Consider the following 16,557-nt stretch of genomic DNA (forward strand, 5'->3'; position numbering starts at 1 on the left):
TTTTAGTGACACCAACAACTCTTCAGAAGTGTGTGTTGAATTATTCATCACTAAATGGCTCCACTGGGTGTAAGATGTCTTTTTTAGGTGTTTATAAGTCAGCTGCTAAACTGTGGTTCCATATGGGTGAGGAGCAGAAGAACAGACCAGATCAGTAACTTAAGGTCTGAAAAATGGCATGCCATTTAGCTCAACCACGCTAGGGGCTGAATTACTTTCAACTGTTTTCTACTGTGGCCAGCTGTCATTTATGGATAATTAGCACAGCCAAAGTTCCCAGATAATGACAATGTGGTGCCAAAGCATGGAGTACCATGCTCACAACCAACATTTCGAAAGGGCTTCCAAGTTCTTTATGACTCCAAAAAATAAACACATTGCCAATGACAAGGCACTCCCCTCTTCATGAGGTTCTGGGCAAAACTGCGGGTGTCTGTGTAGCTGTCACACCCCTGTTTAGACTCTTAAAAGAGATTATTCCTTCATGAATACAACAGAATAACATTAGCTAATTCTTCCTTTCTTGATTCTTCAGCCACTTCTTCTCAACAGATCTTTGAGAAGTTTTAATACATATATCCTACATAACATTTACCTTTTATGTATCTACTAGAGGCCCCAAGCACAAAATTTGTGCACTCTGGGGGGTGTCCCTCAGTCCAGCCTGCACCCTCTCGAAGCCCAGGAGCCCTCAGGAATGTCCCTGCAGGGAGTGGGCCTAAGCTGGCAGTTAGACATCCTTAGCGCTGCCACGGAGGCCGCTACTGCACTCGACAGCCATGAGCCTGGCTTCTGGCTGAGTGGTGTTCCCCCTGTGGGAGCTCATTGACTACCAGGGGGCATCATAGCGAACAGTTGTTCCACTGTTTGGTCAATTTGCATATTAGCCTTTATTATACAGGATTCTGGTCTGTTTTTAAAAGCAAGCATTTAAAAATTTTTTGAACAGTTGGTAGGTTTGGCAGTCCATTTTACCTTTTGCCTTGGTATATTAGTTATTTATTGCTACATGAAGAGTCAAAATATGTTACAGTAGCATTAAAAAGCATATAGTATTATTCAACACATACTTAAAGAGCACCTGCTATAAGTCAATCACTGTTCTAGGTCCTGGGGAAGTCTTCGTGAACAAAACAAAGAGCCCCGGCTCTGGTCAGTGTGGCTCAGTTGGTTGAGGATTGTCCCGTGCACCAGAACGTTGCTGGTTTGATTCTGGGCTAGGGCACATGCCCAGGTTGCAGGCTTGATCCCCAGTAGGGGTCATGCAGAAGGCAACTGATTGATGTTTCACTCTCACATCAATGTTTCTCTTCCTCTCCTATAAAATTCAATAAAAATTCAACATGAAGCAAAGAGCCCTGCCCTCATAGTTCTTCTAGGCTGGTGGAGGAAAATGAGAAGAAACAAACATATTCAAAGAGTAAATTACATAGTAAATACCAGGTGATAACCCCCAGAGAAAAGGAGGATGTACAGAGTGAGGGGAACCAGGAGTGTGGGAGGGTTTCCAGGGCACCCTTACTGAGAATATGATATTTGAGCCAATCCTTGTTGAGAGGAGGGAATGAGCCAGGAAGATTCCAAGAGATGAGCATCCCAGGCAGGGATAAGTAAACACAAGGGCAGCTTGGGGGAGTGGCTAAAGGCAAAGTTTGGCAGGCTAGATTGCCTAGGTTTGAATCCTCGTTCTGCCACTTTCTAGCCAAGCTGTTTTCCATCCCCATGTTTTGCCTTCCTAATCTATGAAATGGGAATGATGACAAGCCAGGGTTTGGCAAACTCCTGTCTGTGAGCCGAATTCTGCCTACTAATTGTTTTTATACATAAAGTTTTATTGCATCACAGCCACATTCATTTAGGCATTGACTGCTTTCATGCTACAACAGCAGAGTTGAAATTGGCAGAGACTTTTTGGCCTTCAAAGCTGAAAATATTTACTATCTTATCTTTTACTCCAAAAGTTTGCTGATCCTTAGACTAAACTAAAAGTAAAGGCACAACATTTATGATTTAGATTTGTCCTGTGATATCAACCTTTCCTTCTCTCCTAAGATTTTGTTTCTCTGGGCAGCATCCCAAAGAGCCTGAAGAAAAAAAAATCATAAAATATCGTAAAACTTGGGGATATTGGAAAAAATGTAAAAGCTTGAGTAAAATAAAAGTAGCTGGATTATTGACAAATCAAAGAAGTAGAAATGAACATTGTCAAACCCTGTGCTAACACCATCAAAAAACAATAACAAATATCACTCACATCTTATTTCCAGTGGAAGAATCTTGCCAGTGATTCACATGAGGGGATGTAACCACAGAGTGGAAGTCCCCAAAGGTAAGGACAACAGAACAAAAGCCCAATTTCACTTCTGTGTGTCCCTAGTGGAATTGTGGACTTATGTACCAGCCACCAATTTAATCCTCAGTGTTAAGCTTCACTTGAATGTTGGATGGGGAGGAGGTAAAGCAGCTTGCACAAATCCAAGGGGCACAGAAAATAGAAACACTTGCAAAAATTAGACACTTCTCAATGACAGACAAGCTGATGGTTTTGCTTGTCTTACTATCATTACAGTTAGTTCGCTGAAATCAGAATGAGAGCCCTCCAGAAACGGATTAGATCTGGAAGACACTGCTAACATTTATAGATGGCCCACTCTCTACTAGTTCCTGTTCTAAGCCCTTTATTTGTATTCACTCATTTAATTCTTACAAGGACTCTAAGGAATATGTTATAATTATTAGCCCCATATTTTAGGTGAGGAAACCTAGGTATAGGTCTTAAATAGCTTACTAAGATCACACACCTAGCCTGACTGATGTGGCTCCCTGGTTGAGCATCAACATATGAATCAGGAGGCCCCGATTCCATTCCCAATCAGGGCACATACCAGGGTTGCAGGTTTGATCTCCAGTGGGGGGCATGCAGGAGGCAGCCGATCCATGATTTTCTCTTATCATTGATGTTTTCCTCTCTCTCTCCCTCATCCTTTCCCTCTAAAATCTATAAAAATATTTTTTAAAAGATTACACACCTAATAAATGACAGAGTTGAGATTTGCAGGCTGCAGAATCTAGACCCATAGTCATTATTTGTATCTCATCACTTCTCATGATTGCTCAATACAAACCCCACCCTTTACAAAGGAGCAAAGCCAGGTCTAAAGAAGTTAGGTGACTCCTGCAGTAGCCAAGTGTGACCTGGGAAACAAGAGTCACGTTCTGCCTCTTTCTATCACCGAGTCTTTTCACCAGGAGACATAACCATAGAATTAGGTAAGCCAGACAATTCTACAAATCCAGAGGCTTAAGGTTGTCCTCTTTTGTAAAACAGATGGCACTAGATTTATCATTAGTCTTACCTGGCATGATATCTAAGTTGTTCTCTAAAGCCCACATTTATCAGAGCCACAGCAACTAAAATGTAAGTTCGGAGGGGAAGGTAAGCCGTCTTACCCTTTCAGACCTCAAACAGCCAGTGCGAATATTTTGCAAAAATCAGTCCAATTCTGCTATTCCATTTCAGCATGACATGCTCCTTCCTGCTCAAGTTTGCTCATTTCAAGCTGTTCCAACATTATCAATCAATCTAAAAGGAATGTTCTCATAAATCTGCATTGGCACACACAGCACTTAGCTGTCACACATCTCAGACAATGATCAATCTGCATGTCTTCAAAATCACAAGATAGATGTAGAAGAATCACAACATTTTATCACAATAATCTCTTGAAAAGAAGTACAAGTAGAGCTATTTACATCACTTACCCCTGGATTATATTCAGCTGCGTCGTTGCTGCCCTCTCCAATTGAACTGAACTAGACTTGGAGTAGGAACTTGAATCTGCTTAAAAATTTTTTTTGGTGAAAAATGCATCCTGAAATGGCAGATTATATCAAGCGTCTGAGAAATGGCTCAGCTGGCATAGCTGTGACTCCCACGATACCTTTTGTTGCCAGACACCTACTTTACTGTGAATCCTGGGACCCCACCAGGCAGTCTTGTCATCAGACCATTGAAACGTTCTTGTCCTTTCAGACAGAGGCAGGCTGTGTCACTGAGAGAGTGAGTGTGGCATGCGTGTGCACGCGCGGGTGTGTGTGTGTGTGTGTGTGTGTGTGTGTGTGTGTGTGTGTGAAATAGTGTGGAGGGGAGACAAGAAGGAAGAGAAATTGAAACAGGATTTCCTGCCTTTTATTTGAATAAGATTATTTACAAGAGATATTCTGGAGTTGGGAAAGGATTCCTCTATTTAAAAAAAAGTTCCCCTTTCCACGGGGATCTGCAAATGGTAATTGGATTGTTACTGTGCAAACTGTCCTTATAAGGAATCAACCAAAGAATGTTGGGAACCTCGGGTAAAACCCCTGAGAGCAGGACAGAGCACAGGGTGCGTTCTTTGTTAAGGACACATTCTTGATTCTTACATTTATTTTAAAACCTCTGTCTTCTTCATTTTTCTAACATGGGTAAAAAACATTACCAAAACAAAAAGCTTTCATTCTATTTTACACCGAAGCACAACACATGCTCTGAATTTTATGCTCTTTGTGGGGCAATAGCCCGTGAGGAGTTGTTCAGTTCCTGAGCAGAGGGTGTGGAGGTCAGAGTGGATGCAACTATGTGGCCATGTTTCAAAGAGTGCAGGTGGGGGTGGGGCTGGGGGTAAGGGTGGAAGGAGAGATCTCTGAAGAACAGAGAGAAAAGGAAAGGCTCCAAACACATCCTGATCACCAATGACCTTGATCTTCGTGAATTCCACATGGCACTGAACCAAAAACAACTCAGAAAGACAACTTTGTTTGCCAGTTGATCTGAAGTTATAGTTCGTGGTCTGAAGTGAAGTCCAGCAAAAGCATCACGGCAGGTATAATTGACAAACAGAGAAGTGATTTCATGGAAGATCTTACTGACTCAAAATGTAGGGACTCGGTGTTTTTTTAATAGGATTCTGCAAGGTTAATCACCGCTTGCTGTAAGCCACACACAGCTTCTCTTGCTGCTAGTATTTATTTAGCAAGAGGAAGGAATTTAAACAATAAAATACATCAGATGATTTTCTTTACTAGAATAATTGAACTTTAAGAAATTCAGATTACGCCCTAGGCAGTTTTGCTCAGTGGATAGAGCATCTGCCTGTGGACTGAAAAGTCTGGGGTTCAATTCTGGTCAGGGCACATGCCTAGGTGGTAGGCTCGATCCCCAGTAAGGGGTGTGCAGATCAATGATTCTGTCTCATCATTGATGTTACTATCTTTTTCTCCCTCTCCCTTCCTCTCTGAAATCAATAAAAATATATTTTAAAAAAAGAGAAAAAAGAGCCGAAACCAGTTTGGCTCAATGGATAGAGCATCGGCTTGGGGACTGAAAGGTCCTGGGTTCGATTCTGATCAAGGGCATGTACCTTGGTTGCAGGTATATCCCCAGTAGGGGTGTGTGCAAGAGGCAGCTGATCGATGATTCATCGATGTTTCTAACTCTCTAACTCTCTCTCTTCCTCTCTGTACAAAATCAATAAAATATATTAAAAACAAAACAAAAACAACAACAAAAACATGATACCTATTTACAAAAAAGAGAGAGAGAGAGAAAAGAAATTCAACTAAACATTTACCATTACAGCATATACCTCTACTGGATGTTGAAAATAGTCATGATTCCAGCAGATAGTGAATATGGTTTATGTGATATGGATACTCATTAATGGAATAAAGACCTCTTTTTCAGGTGACTTAATATAATATTTCACATAAAATTGATCAGTATGCAGTTCATTTGTCATTGTTAAGCAAACGATCTATTTTTATATGAATCGATGAAATTTACATGTAGTGTTCAATGAGTGCTTACTAAGTGTCAGACAGTGTCCTAAGGATTTTATGAACATTGATTCATTTAACCACTAAAACATTATTAAAAGTAGGTTCCACTATGATCCCCATCATTAGAGATGAGGAAACAGAAGCTTAGAAAGGTTAAGTAACTTGCTCAGATATTCACAGCTTGTAAGTAATGCAGCCATTGTCCCAACAACTATGAGGCTTAAAGATTAACTGGAAGACAGAGTCACAGCCCAAAGTGGGCACTAGTTGCAGCCATGTCATAAGGATCCAATGGGAAATACATATGGTGATTTAATAAGAATGATTACCTAATTAACACTGGCAAATCAATTATTTGTATTTTTCAGGTCAATTAATGTTTCATAAGAAGGTGACTATTTCTTTTTTCTTGTTTTTACATTCAATATTATTTTGTATTAGTTTCAGATATACAACAACAGAGTGGTTAGACAATCATATACTTTTTCAAAAATATTGTTATTGATTTCAGAGAGGGATGGAAAGGAAGAGATAGAAACATCAATGATGAGGGAATCATTGATCAGCTGCCTCCTGCACACCTTATGCATGGGATTGAGCCCACACCCTGGGCATGTGCCCTGACTGGGAATTGAACTGTGACCACCTGGTTCATAGGTCGACATACAACCACTGAACCATATCTGCCGGGTGACAATCAGTTACTTTACAAAGTATTTTCTCTGATATTTCCAGTACACCACCAGCACCATATACAGTTATTGCAATATTATTCACTATATTTCCATTCTATACTTAACACCCCAATGTGTATTTTGAAACTACAAATATTTACTCAATTATGAAGGTGACTATTTCTTTAAGTGAAGAATCTCAAATAACCTCGAGACAATATCTTACGAAATTTTTCCTACTTGATTTTATGAGTGGAATAAAGTCAGGCCTCACTTTTGTGTATCTTTGAGATTCTTTGGGGGAAAAAAACGCATTTAGTCCAGAAAAACAAAGGGCGAGGATAAAGAATCTCCTTTAAAATTCATATATCAACTTAAATAGAACCAATAGGAGGCCAAAAAGTCACCCAAATAGCCTTAGAAAGAACTATTAGGAGGCAATTAGAAGGGCCAATCTGCAGAAGAATTTTGATAACCAGAAAAAAATGCCAACAACACAGCAGTCATCTTTTACCTATTTAACTCATCAGCCAAGGATATCAAGCAACAATTTCCAATCTCAGAATCTACAACCTTAGCCATTCACTGTACCTTTTTCTTGATTCCTAGTCTGCATCATTTCTGTTTTTGTCACTGGACACAGCTGTCCCATCAATCATGACAATGTGAGTAAGAAATAAACTTGTATGGTGAGATTTGGGAATGGATGTGCTATAGCAGCTGACCTCCCCTTCTTTAATGTCCTCTGTACACACAGATTACAAATCAAAACAGTCTGAACCTGGAGTCCCAGCCCCTAGGACCTCTCCTGTACTTCTCCCCAAGGAACCAGACAGCAGCTCATTCCTTCCCTTTCCACATCTTCACATGAAAAGAGAATACCTGATCCACTGGATGGTGAGATAAAAACTATTCTTTGGCCCAGATGGCATGGCTTAGTGGTTGAGCGTCGACCTATGAACCGGGAGGTTGCAGGTTCGATTCCTGGTCAGGGCACATGCCTGGGTTGCAGGCTGGATCCCCAGTAGGGGGCGTGCAGGAGGCAGCCAATCCATGATTCTCTCTCATCATTGAGGTTTTCAGCTCCCTCTCCCTTCCTCTCTGAAATCAATAAAAACATATTTAAGAAAAAAAAAACTACTCTTTCTAACTCACTTTGCAGAAGATGTAGGAAGTCTTTTAAGAACAAGAAGATAAATACATGTTCAATGACATCTTTCAGGGTGTCATATTTAGAAACCGGTGATGCTCTTACATTTTAGAATCATGTCTTATTCTAATCGATATACCTTTTGTTGGTCCAATTAACTTCTTTTGGCCAGTCCCATAGAATTGGCACTTAAGGTCTTAATATTTTTCTGACTGTACACAAAAAATACACATTGTAAAGGGTGTTTAATCCTTCAGCTACCCTAAAGAGCACATTGGAAATGTGGTATATTTTTGTTTAATTGCCACACTCAACCTTTGGATGCTCAGAACTTCAAGAGGAAAGGTCACAAGTGCAAGCACATAGGAGTATTCTGCATTGCCCCCTGTTGCTGTCATTTGAGTTCTCTTTTAAAAAATATTTTTGTTGATTTTTTAGAGAGAGAGAAAGGGAGAGGGAAAGAGAGAAAAACATCAATGCAAGAGCGAACATAGGTCAGCTGCCTTCTGCATGCCCCCTACTGGGGATCGAGCCCACAACCTAGGCATGTGCCCTGACTGGGAATCAAACCAGCAACATTTATGTGCATGGGACGACACTTAACCAACTAAGCCACACCGGCCAGGGCTGTCATTTGCTTTTTTAACCGTAATTCTCTGTCCTCTCCCCACCCCAGCACTTGACCTTGGCCTAAGTTTCAGCACCCTTCTGCTGCTACTGTGACCTATTTGCAGGGAGCGTAACTTTTAGATCGTTCACATCTAAAAATCTACCATAAAAGCAGAGTATTAGGTAGCTGCAAAGTTACTGTATGCCACAAATCTGAACTAGTCAAAGACACAACAAACAACATCCATGAAGAGTTGCTATATTTGAGGAGGCAGGTACTAAGATTATCATCTTTTTGCAGACAAGAAAACTAAGACCAAGGGAGCTTAGATCATTTGCCGGAAGCCACACAACTAGGGAATAAGAAGTTCAAGCCCAGGCAGTCTGCTTCCAAATGCAATGGGTTAAATCCTCAGGCTACATCGCAGCATGCCCATGACCTTTTCCTTAATGAGGCCTTTGGAGACGCGTGTGCAAAGTATGACACAGAGACCAGAAGGCCTCTGCAAGCGGCATAAATCAATGGAGGGCAGCAGAGTGTCCAAAGCCCTTATGGAACAAATGCAGAAATGTGCACGAACAGGCAGGAAAGCAGGAGGAAGCAGTACAGAGAGCAATTACCTCTGAGGGTACAGGGAGGGACTGGAGCTTGTTTTCAAGAAAGAGGAACAGGCATTTTAGAAACCCTCCTGAATGTCATACCTTTATAAGTAGAAATATGTACCCTCAGTTTTCTTTAAAAAATTATATATATATATATTGATTTCAGAGAGGGAGAGAGAGAAACATCAATGACGAGAGAGAAAAACTGATCATATGCCTCCTGCAAGTCCCCTACTGGGGATAGAGCCTGCAATCCGGGCATATGCCCTGACCAGGAATGGAACTGTGACTTCCTGGTTCATAGGTCGATGCTCAGCCACCGAGCCACACCTTGCTGGGCTGTACCTTAAGTTTTTGAGCAGAGGTGTAACATGATGAAAGGGCTGGTTTAGGACAGATGAATGAAGCAGAGTGGCACAGAACAGATAGGAAGGGGATAGATAGAGGAAACAGACATTGAAGTCTACAATGTGTGTGGTAGAGGGAGGATCCATGGGTGACATCAACTGACCAAAAAGAACTTTCAGCAGCAATAGAACAAGTGGCCCTTATGGGTGCTTTAAAAAAAAATTATATATATATATATATAATTGATATTTTACAGAGAGGAAGAGAAAGGAATAGAGAGGTAAAAACATCGATGAGAGAGAAACATTGACCAGCTGCCTCCTCCACACCTCCCACTGGGGATGTGCCCCCAACCAAGGTACATGCCCTTGATCGGAATCAAACCCACGACCCTTCAGTCTGCAAGCTGACGCTCTATCCACTGAGCCAAACCGGTTTCAGCTAGGGGTGCTTTTTTTTTATGAGTCCCTCAATTTTTCAATCAATCTCAATGCTCATGGAATCAAGTCTAATATTATATTTGGAGAAAATAACTTCGGAGATAGAGTGAAAACCTCACAGCTCATTGTATATGTCAGGGAGGGCGGACCCAGCAAAGAGCACTCTCTTCTGGTTCTCATGGAGATATGCGGAAGGGCGTCACTAGTTCTGATCTACTGCACAGGATGGCATTGACTTCACAGGCCGCTCTTCTACCCGTGTCCTGAGGAGAGCTGAGTCACGAGGATGAAAGTTGGAGGTTTCATCCAACAAGGACACTCAGATAAGAGGGTACTCATCATGGGAACTCTCTGCAGACCAAGTCATTATTCAGATACGGGCAGATTCAAAGCTCACCCAACAAGAGGATCAGGAATACTGAAGAAGTGTGATCTCAAACTGGAGAACTCAGTCCCACATCAGATATAATATGTACAAAGCAGCAGAAAATAAAGCAAGCCTTAAGGACAGATGAACCTCATATGCAGCAGATGGAAAACCCTATGCTGAAAACCAATAGGCCAAACAAAGCAGGCAACAGCAAATTGAATTCCACTTTCTCATTTCAATACTGTCATTTTACCACATTTTGTTCATCAATTGCACTGAACACTACAAAAAGCTCCTCTCAATAAGGTTCTTCTCTAAGGGAAAGAAAAACAACTCCCTAAAAATTACATTAAACTTAATTAACTTGCTACCTTAATGAGCTCATTTCGAGTGTCACCAAATATTAATCACCTCTAATCTGTTGCCCAAAATGTGGGCTGTTGACATAAGCCTCTGAGTTTCTGCTTAAGACAATTTATCTTAGTAAACACTTTCAACAGGCAGTTCAAAATCAGCACTAATTGTTGTAATACTTCAAACTAAGTGGGAAAGGCAACTTACACACTTTCCATCAAAGGCTGGTAGTTAACTCATCTAGATCTTTCCTTGGGGAGCAAATGAGAAATCAATGTGTTTTAAATAAAATACATGCATCCACACTATTAGGCTGTAGGAAATGTCTAGCTTTAATACTTGAAATATTTGCTTCAAAAGCAAAATTCGTTCAGATGCTGGTGTGATAAATATTAGAACAAACTAAAAGGAGCAACAGTCCTCAGACCCACTTGCAAATTAGAATTACTTGGTGCATACCTCAATTTAAAAGAGCCAGGCCGGCTTGACTCAGTGGTTGAGCATTGACCTATGAACTAGGAGGTCACTGGTTTGATTCCTGGTCAGGGCACATGGCTGGGTTGCGGGCTCGATCCCCAGTGTGGGGTGTGCAGGAGGCAGCCAATCCATGATTCACATCATTGATGTTTTTCTCTCTCTCTCCCTCTTCCTTCCTCTCTAAAATCAATAAAAATATATTTTACAAAATAAATAAAAGAAAGTCAATTGCTCTGGCATTAAAATATATACTCTTGCCCATCTCCCTCTAAGACCAGTGAGGTCCCCCAAACCTTTCTATATGATGGAAATTTTTGTTACCTCTACTGTCTGATGTGGGGCCACTAGCCCTTCATGGTTAATGAGCACTTGAGATGTGCCTAGTGAAATGGAACCATTGACATTTTAGTTACTCTTCATTGATTTCAATGTAAGTTGCCACAGTGGCTAATGGCTACTGTGTTGGACAGCACAGGTATAGAGCAAATCAATGAGACTGTGGGTTGGGGCTTAGACCCTAGCAGATTTGCAAAGCTCTCCAGGGGATTCTATCTGCAGCCCAACCTGAGGTCCAGTGGAACGGCCGGGAGTGGGGAAGCCACCAGGGTGGCAAATTGCTAGCATTTCCCCAGAGGGCATTACCTTTGTCCAAACACCACAAAGCATCTGGCATGCGCCTTTGCCTCTCTCCCTCCTACCTACACCCCTCCTTCTCACAAGTCCTCACACTCTCATGTGATAGGTGTGCTATTCACATATTCCTCCAGGTATCGACCCTGCTGGATTTCTCTAATACCAAGCAATTCTTATGCTTTTCCCTTCTCTTTCACTGGCAGCAGCAATCATACCTAATAATGTTACTGAGATCAACCAAAGGACTTGTATGCGTGCATGTGGGCCTAACCAATGGACACAGACAACCGAGTGGTGAGGGCATGAGTGGGGGGAGAGGGTTGGGGGGCAATGGAGAGATAAGAACACATATATAACACCTTAATCAATAAAAAAAATAACTTTTTTTAAAAAAAAATCAAAGCCCAGATCTTGTGGATTCATAATTTAAAATTACTTTTCACTTTCACGGGCTTGATCCAGATGTCACTTTATATGATTTCTGCCAGAGCGTGTTGTAGGTAGCGTTTCCAATGGCAGCACAGCTAGGTGGCCACAGGCTTCGGGGCACCGTGGTCTGTGGGTCTCTGCTCACTGGCAGCTGTCTCCCCCTAATGGGATGCAGCATGCTAGCACAGTGCTTGCGGGGCAGGCTCTGTGGTCTGACCCTTACCACCTGGCTCTGAATGCCAGCTCAGCCCACAGCGAGCCACGTGAGCATCGAACCATTCTAAGCTTCAGTTGCCTGCTCTGTGAAACAGAAATAAAATAGTTCCATGGGGACAGAGCATGGCAGGTGGAAACCGGTGAGGCAGAGCTGCGATGTTCCCTATCAAGGGCCTTGTGCTGAAGCCAGACCCCACGGAGGTGAAAGGGAAGATGCGCTAGGGTGTGAGGATGGGATCGCCTCCATACCCAACCTCCTCTCCTGCGTGGCCCTGACGTGAGTCACTCTTTTATCTCAAAGAAGTTGGGCAGCACTTGAAGCCTGGACATCACATGTGGATGCAGGATGTGAAGAATCTGATTGCAGTGCTGACTCTGCACATGAATCTGTAAATGAAGGGGCACAGAGAGATGGCAGAGAAGCTTTGATTGGACATAAAACTTCCACTTGGGAAGAACCAGTTTGGTTGTGGTAACTGACCTTCATGGCTAAAATAGAAAACTATTTGAGAAGTACGAGAAGATGTTTCTTAAGCCTGGATATACACTCTCCATGAATGATGGTGCAATGGTAAAGAATGTCAAACTCCATTTTCAAGCAAGTAGTCATCATGTGAGGGTTATATCTGCAGTGGCCTGTCTTGACGGTCATTCCTGTTGACCTTTTTACTTCTCTCTGGAGTATATTTGTTGAAGAGCTCCTTATGACTAGTTATGTTTTATGGAAATCAGCACACAACCACAATATTTAAGCATGGGAACATTCATATGTATATATAATTGATTTCAGAGAGGAAGGGAGGAGAGAGAGACAGAAACATCAATGACGAGACAGAATCATGGATCAGCTACCTCTTACATGCCCCACAATGGGGATCGAGCCTGCAACCCAGGCATGTGTCCTTGACTGGAATTGAACCTGGAACCCTTCAGTCCACAGGCCAATGCTCTATCTACTGAGCCAAAGAGGCTAGGGCTTCATCTATATTTTTAATAAATGTACCAACTAAGAAAAAATAGTTCTGTTGGAAGGATGGAACTATGTAATATGCGTGCTGAATGAGACATGTGCTCCACACACTCACTCTGGCCCATATTTTTACTCCCCTCACCCTCATATACAATTTTGTGGTGAGTAAAGCAAAGAAGCAGGGCAAACTTTTTGGGAGGAAGTCGTGGAATTCATCCAAGTGTAGTCCAAACAAATGTTTAACTCACATGGCACCATGAACCTTTGGAAAATAATCACAAGAAAATAAATAATATGCTAATGTGATTTTTAAAATATTAAACTTACTTATTTTAATGAGTCTACATTTTTATTGACTTCCAAACCACTAGTTAATATTAATGGAATAAGGAAGTGTGTGCTGATGAACATAGATAAACATCACTTGATTATTAAAAATGGTAAGACCCAGAATTCCAGAGTTCAGTGATATCAGCATCAAGAGCATACTGTACAATTTCCGGCACATAATCACTTTGTTGATCATGTGGTAATCTCAGTGCCATAGCCTAACTATATGCTCCAATGTTGTTTTTACTCACGGGTACTATTGATTTATGCTCATATTTTCTACATGGAGTTTTGCTGTCTTCTTGCTCAATATCCATCTACGGGTAGAACATTTTTTAATCTAAGAAAATGTAACATTGCAATCTGTTAGCACTGTGAGAGTTTGTAGTCCACTGGTAAGGATTGCTTATCAGTGACTCACAGCACGGATAAGATAAGCTGGGAGCTATGTTCCATCCCCAGGGGATTTCAATATGTGAGGAACATCTAACTTTTCTTGTGGATGTAAATATGTATTCATTCTTATTCTTAGCCCTGATTGTGTATTCCCTACTTATTCATTAAACAGTTTTATGGGGGAAGGTCTATTAATATGTACCCATTTCACAGATGAAGAAATCAAGCATCAGGAGGTTAAGTGACTTGTCCAAGGAAACAGATAGCAAGTGACAGACCTGGGATTCAAATTCATGGGCCTTAACCCCCCTAGAGTTTGGGGTCTTAACCACCACCTTATGCCACCTCCCCGTATGGCAAGGTATGACTCAGGATAGCACACCAGAAGGACTGTAAGTGTGAGTGGTCCTAGGCTCACCTCAAAGCATCTCTCATCTAGTTTCTTACAAAGTAAAATTCTTAAGTTTGTGAAGGATGTATTATCTGTCATACATTATATCTCATACCTCAATGAAGGCATGACTTGGCCTTGAGGTGACAACTGTTGATCTGGAGCAGGTGTGGACAAGCCCCAGCCCCAGCCACACCAGCCCCCTGCCTGTTCTTGGGAACTGGAGCCCAGCCAGGCCCAGTCTAGGGCTGAACCCTGGTACCACAGCAGAGTTGAGTGGCTGCAGTATGACAGCCAACACCTATCATATTTACCATCTGGCCCTTCACCACAAAAAGTTTCCTGAGTCTGTTCTGGACCCACTGCAAAGAACTCAGCAGACATGTAGACAGGAAATGACAGTTCATGGGGCATTTCACAATTTCAAACAGCAAAGAAGCTCATCTTTTTATAACTATCATTACAACATGCATGCATGTATGTATGTATGTATGTATGAGCTCAAGAGATTATTTTTCCTTTATTCTTCTTTTAGGGTCCTAAATGGCCTGGACCAGTGGTTGGTAAACTCATTAGTCAACAGAGCCAAATATCAACAATATAACGATTGAAATTTCTTTGGAGAGACACATTTTTTAAACTTAAACTTCTTATAATGCCACTTCTTTAACATAGACTTGCCCAGGCTGTGGTATTTTGTGGAAGAGCCACACTCAAGGGGCCAAAGAGCTGCATGTGGCTATCGAGCCGCAGTTTGCCAACCATGGGCCTAGACACTTGAGATGTGTAGAGTATCATTTGTGATGTCTCATTGAGGAAGGTTGGGAATGTTTAAATGTCAATTATTTTCTCAGAAAACTTTAACTTCATATAATACCTCCCTCCCATCTCATCAAACTCACCTCCCCACCCCTCATATTTCAGCAATTTTCTTGATTCTTATTTCAACGTTGGAAATCTATTTGATTCCCTACATCTGTGCCTTTTCTTTCTGGTTAGACCGTACATTCTGGAAGGATGGACACAGCACTCAGAAGAAACAGCACTTGCAGTTTTTGTTGGTTGAAAGAAAGCTTTGGGGAAAGTACAGTCTACGTCTATACAGAAGACCATTTGTATCTATTAGCATGGGAACAAGACCGGCGGGTAATATTTATATTTAGGACATTTGTTCTAAAGTAGCTCAAATCACTTCCAGTAAAAATTGGGGGGGGGGGGGGAATCTCGCTTCCTGGCTTTTACTATTAAGTGTCAAAACATGTAAAAGGGGCAATTGAACAGAGAGAAACAACTTTGCAGGATGACACAGAATTCCAGGTATGACATAAAAACAAACCATCTGTACTTACTGGCACAGATTTTTTAGTTCCATGTTTCAGATATTTTCCCTCCCAGAAATGTTTTCTTCTCGATATGCTACTTTAAAAATGATAAATTAAAGTGTTTCAGAGACTCGGCTAAATACTTTTGCTTTGATATAAGCCAAATAATGCCTCCTCTTGAGCAATGGCATACAAAAACGGGTTTAAAAAATAAATTATAGTAAAATATGACAGGGACTTGGAGAGTTATAACTAATGGGTGAATTTTTAATAGACTTTATTTTTGAGCACTTTCAATTTTGTACCAAACTTGAGTACAAGGTACAGAAACGGGTGGTGGGCAGGGCCTGAGGTCCCCTGTCAAGCCCCAAGGGGGCGGAAGAGGACTTAGCCTCAGATCCCTGCTGATTGTTCCTTAAAGCTCCTTAAGGGAACTTGGCCTCAGCTGTGGATGCAGCCATCTTTGGGACAGAGTGATGGTCAATTAGCATATTCCCGCTTTATTAGATAGAATATGTAGATCCAGAGACACAGAAGCATGGAACAGACTCAAATCTCAGGGAAGGCAGCGGAGGGTGAATGCAACCGCTCTTCATTACACTCCCATATCAGGCCCTGAACACCATTGATTTATCTATGTCTCTCTCTATGGATTTGCTTATTTTTGGTTTCTTTCTCTTAGCATGTTTTGAGGGTTCACCTGCATTAGTATTTCATTTCTCTTTATGGCCAAATGATAATCATTGTATGGTGATGTCAAATTTTGTTTAACCATTCTTCAGTTGATGGACGTTTGGGTTGGTTCTACTTTATGGCCATTATAGATAAAGCTGCTACAGATATTCATGTACAAGCTTTCATGTGGACATGTTTTTAATTCTTTTAGGCATAGGCCTAGGAGTGAAATCGCTAGATCACTTGATAATTATATAAATATCCAAACAAAACAACAACATAAACTTAAACAGCATGAGTACAAATATGAAGATTTAAAAATATGTTTTAGTGTAAATCTCATTTTCCACCTC

The 16,557-nt window shown here is 41.4% G+C and overlaps 1 protein-coding gene across 2 annotated transcripts in view; it reads right to left on the reverse strand.

Moving 5' to 3' along the window:
- The window catches only part of ARHGAP6 (Rho GTPase activating protein 6), a 275,716-nt gene that overhangs the window by 103,847 nt on the left and 155,312 nt on the right, over positions 1 to 16,557 (reverse strand). The window contains exon 1 of one of the 2 annotated variants that reach the window (XM_036420494.2): positions 3,763 to 4,070. The exons of the other annotated variant lie outside the window; for it this stretch is intronic. The gene's annotated coding sequence lies outside the window, so the exon portion shown is untranslated. Of the gene's footprint in view, positions 1 to 3,762; positions 4,071 to 16,557 lie in introns of those variants that run through there. 2 annotated transcript variants of the gene reach the window in all.

The sequence above is a fragment of the Pipistrellus kuhlii genome, unplaced genomic scaffold (genome assembly GCF_014108245.1).
Source record: "Pipistrellus kuhlii isolate mPipKuh1 unplaced genomic scaffold, mPipKuh1.p scaffold_m20_p_69, whole genome shotgun sequence".
Lineage (NCBI taxonomy): Eukaryota > Metazoa > Chordata > Mammalia > Chiroptera > Vespertilionidae > Pipistrellus > Pipistrellus kuhlii.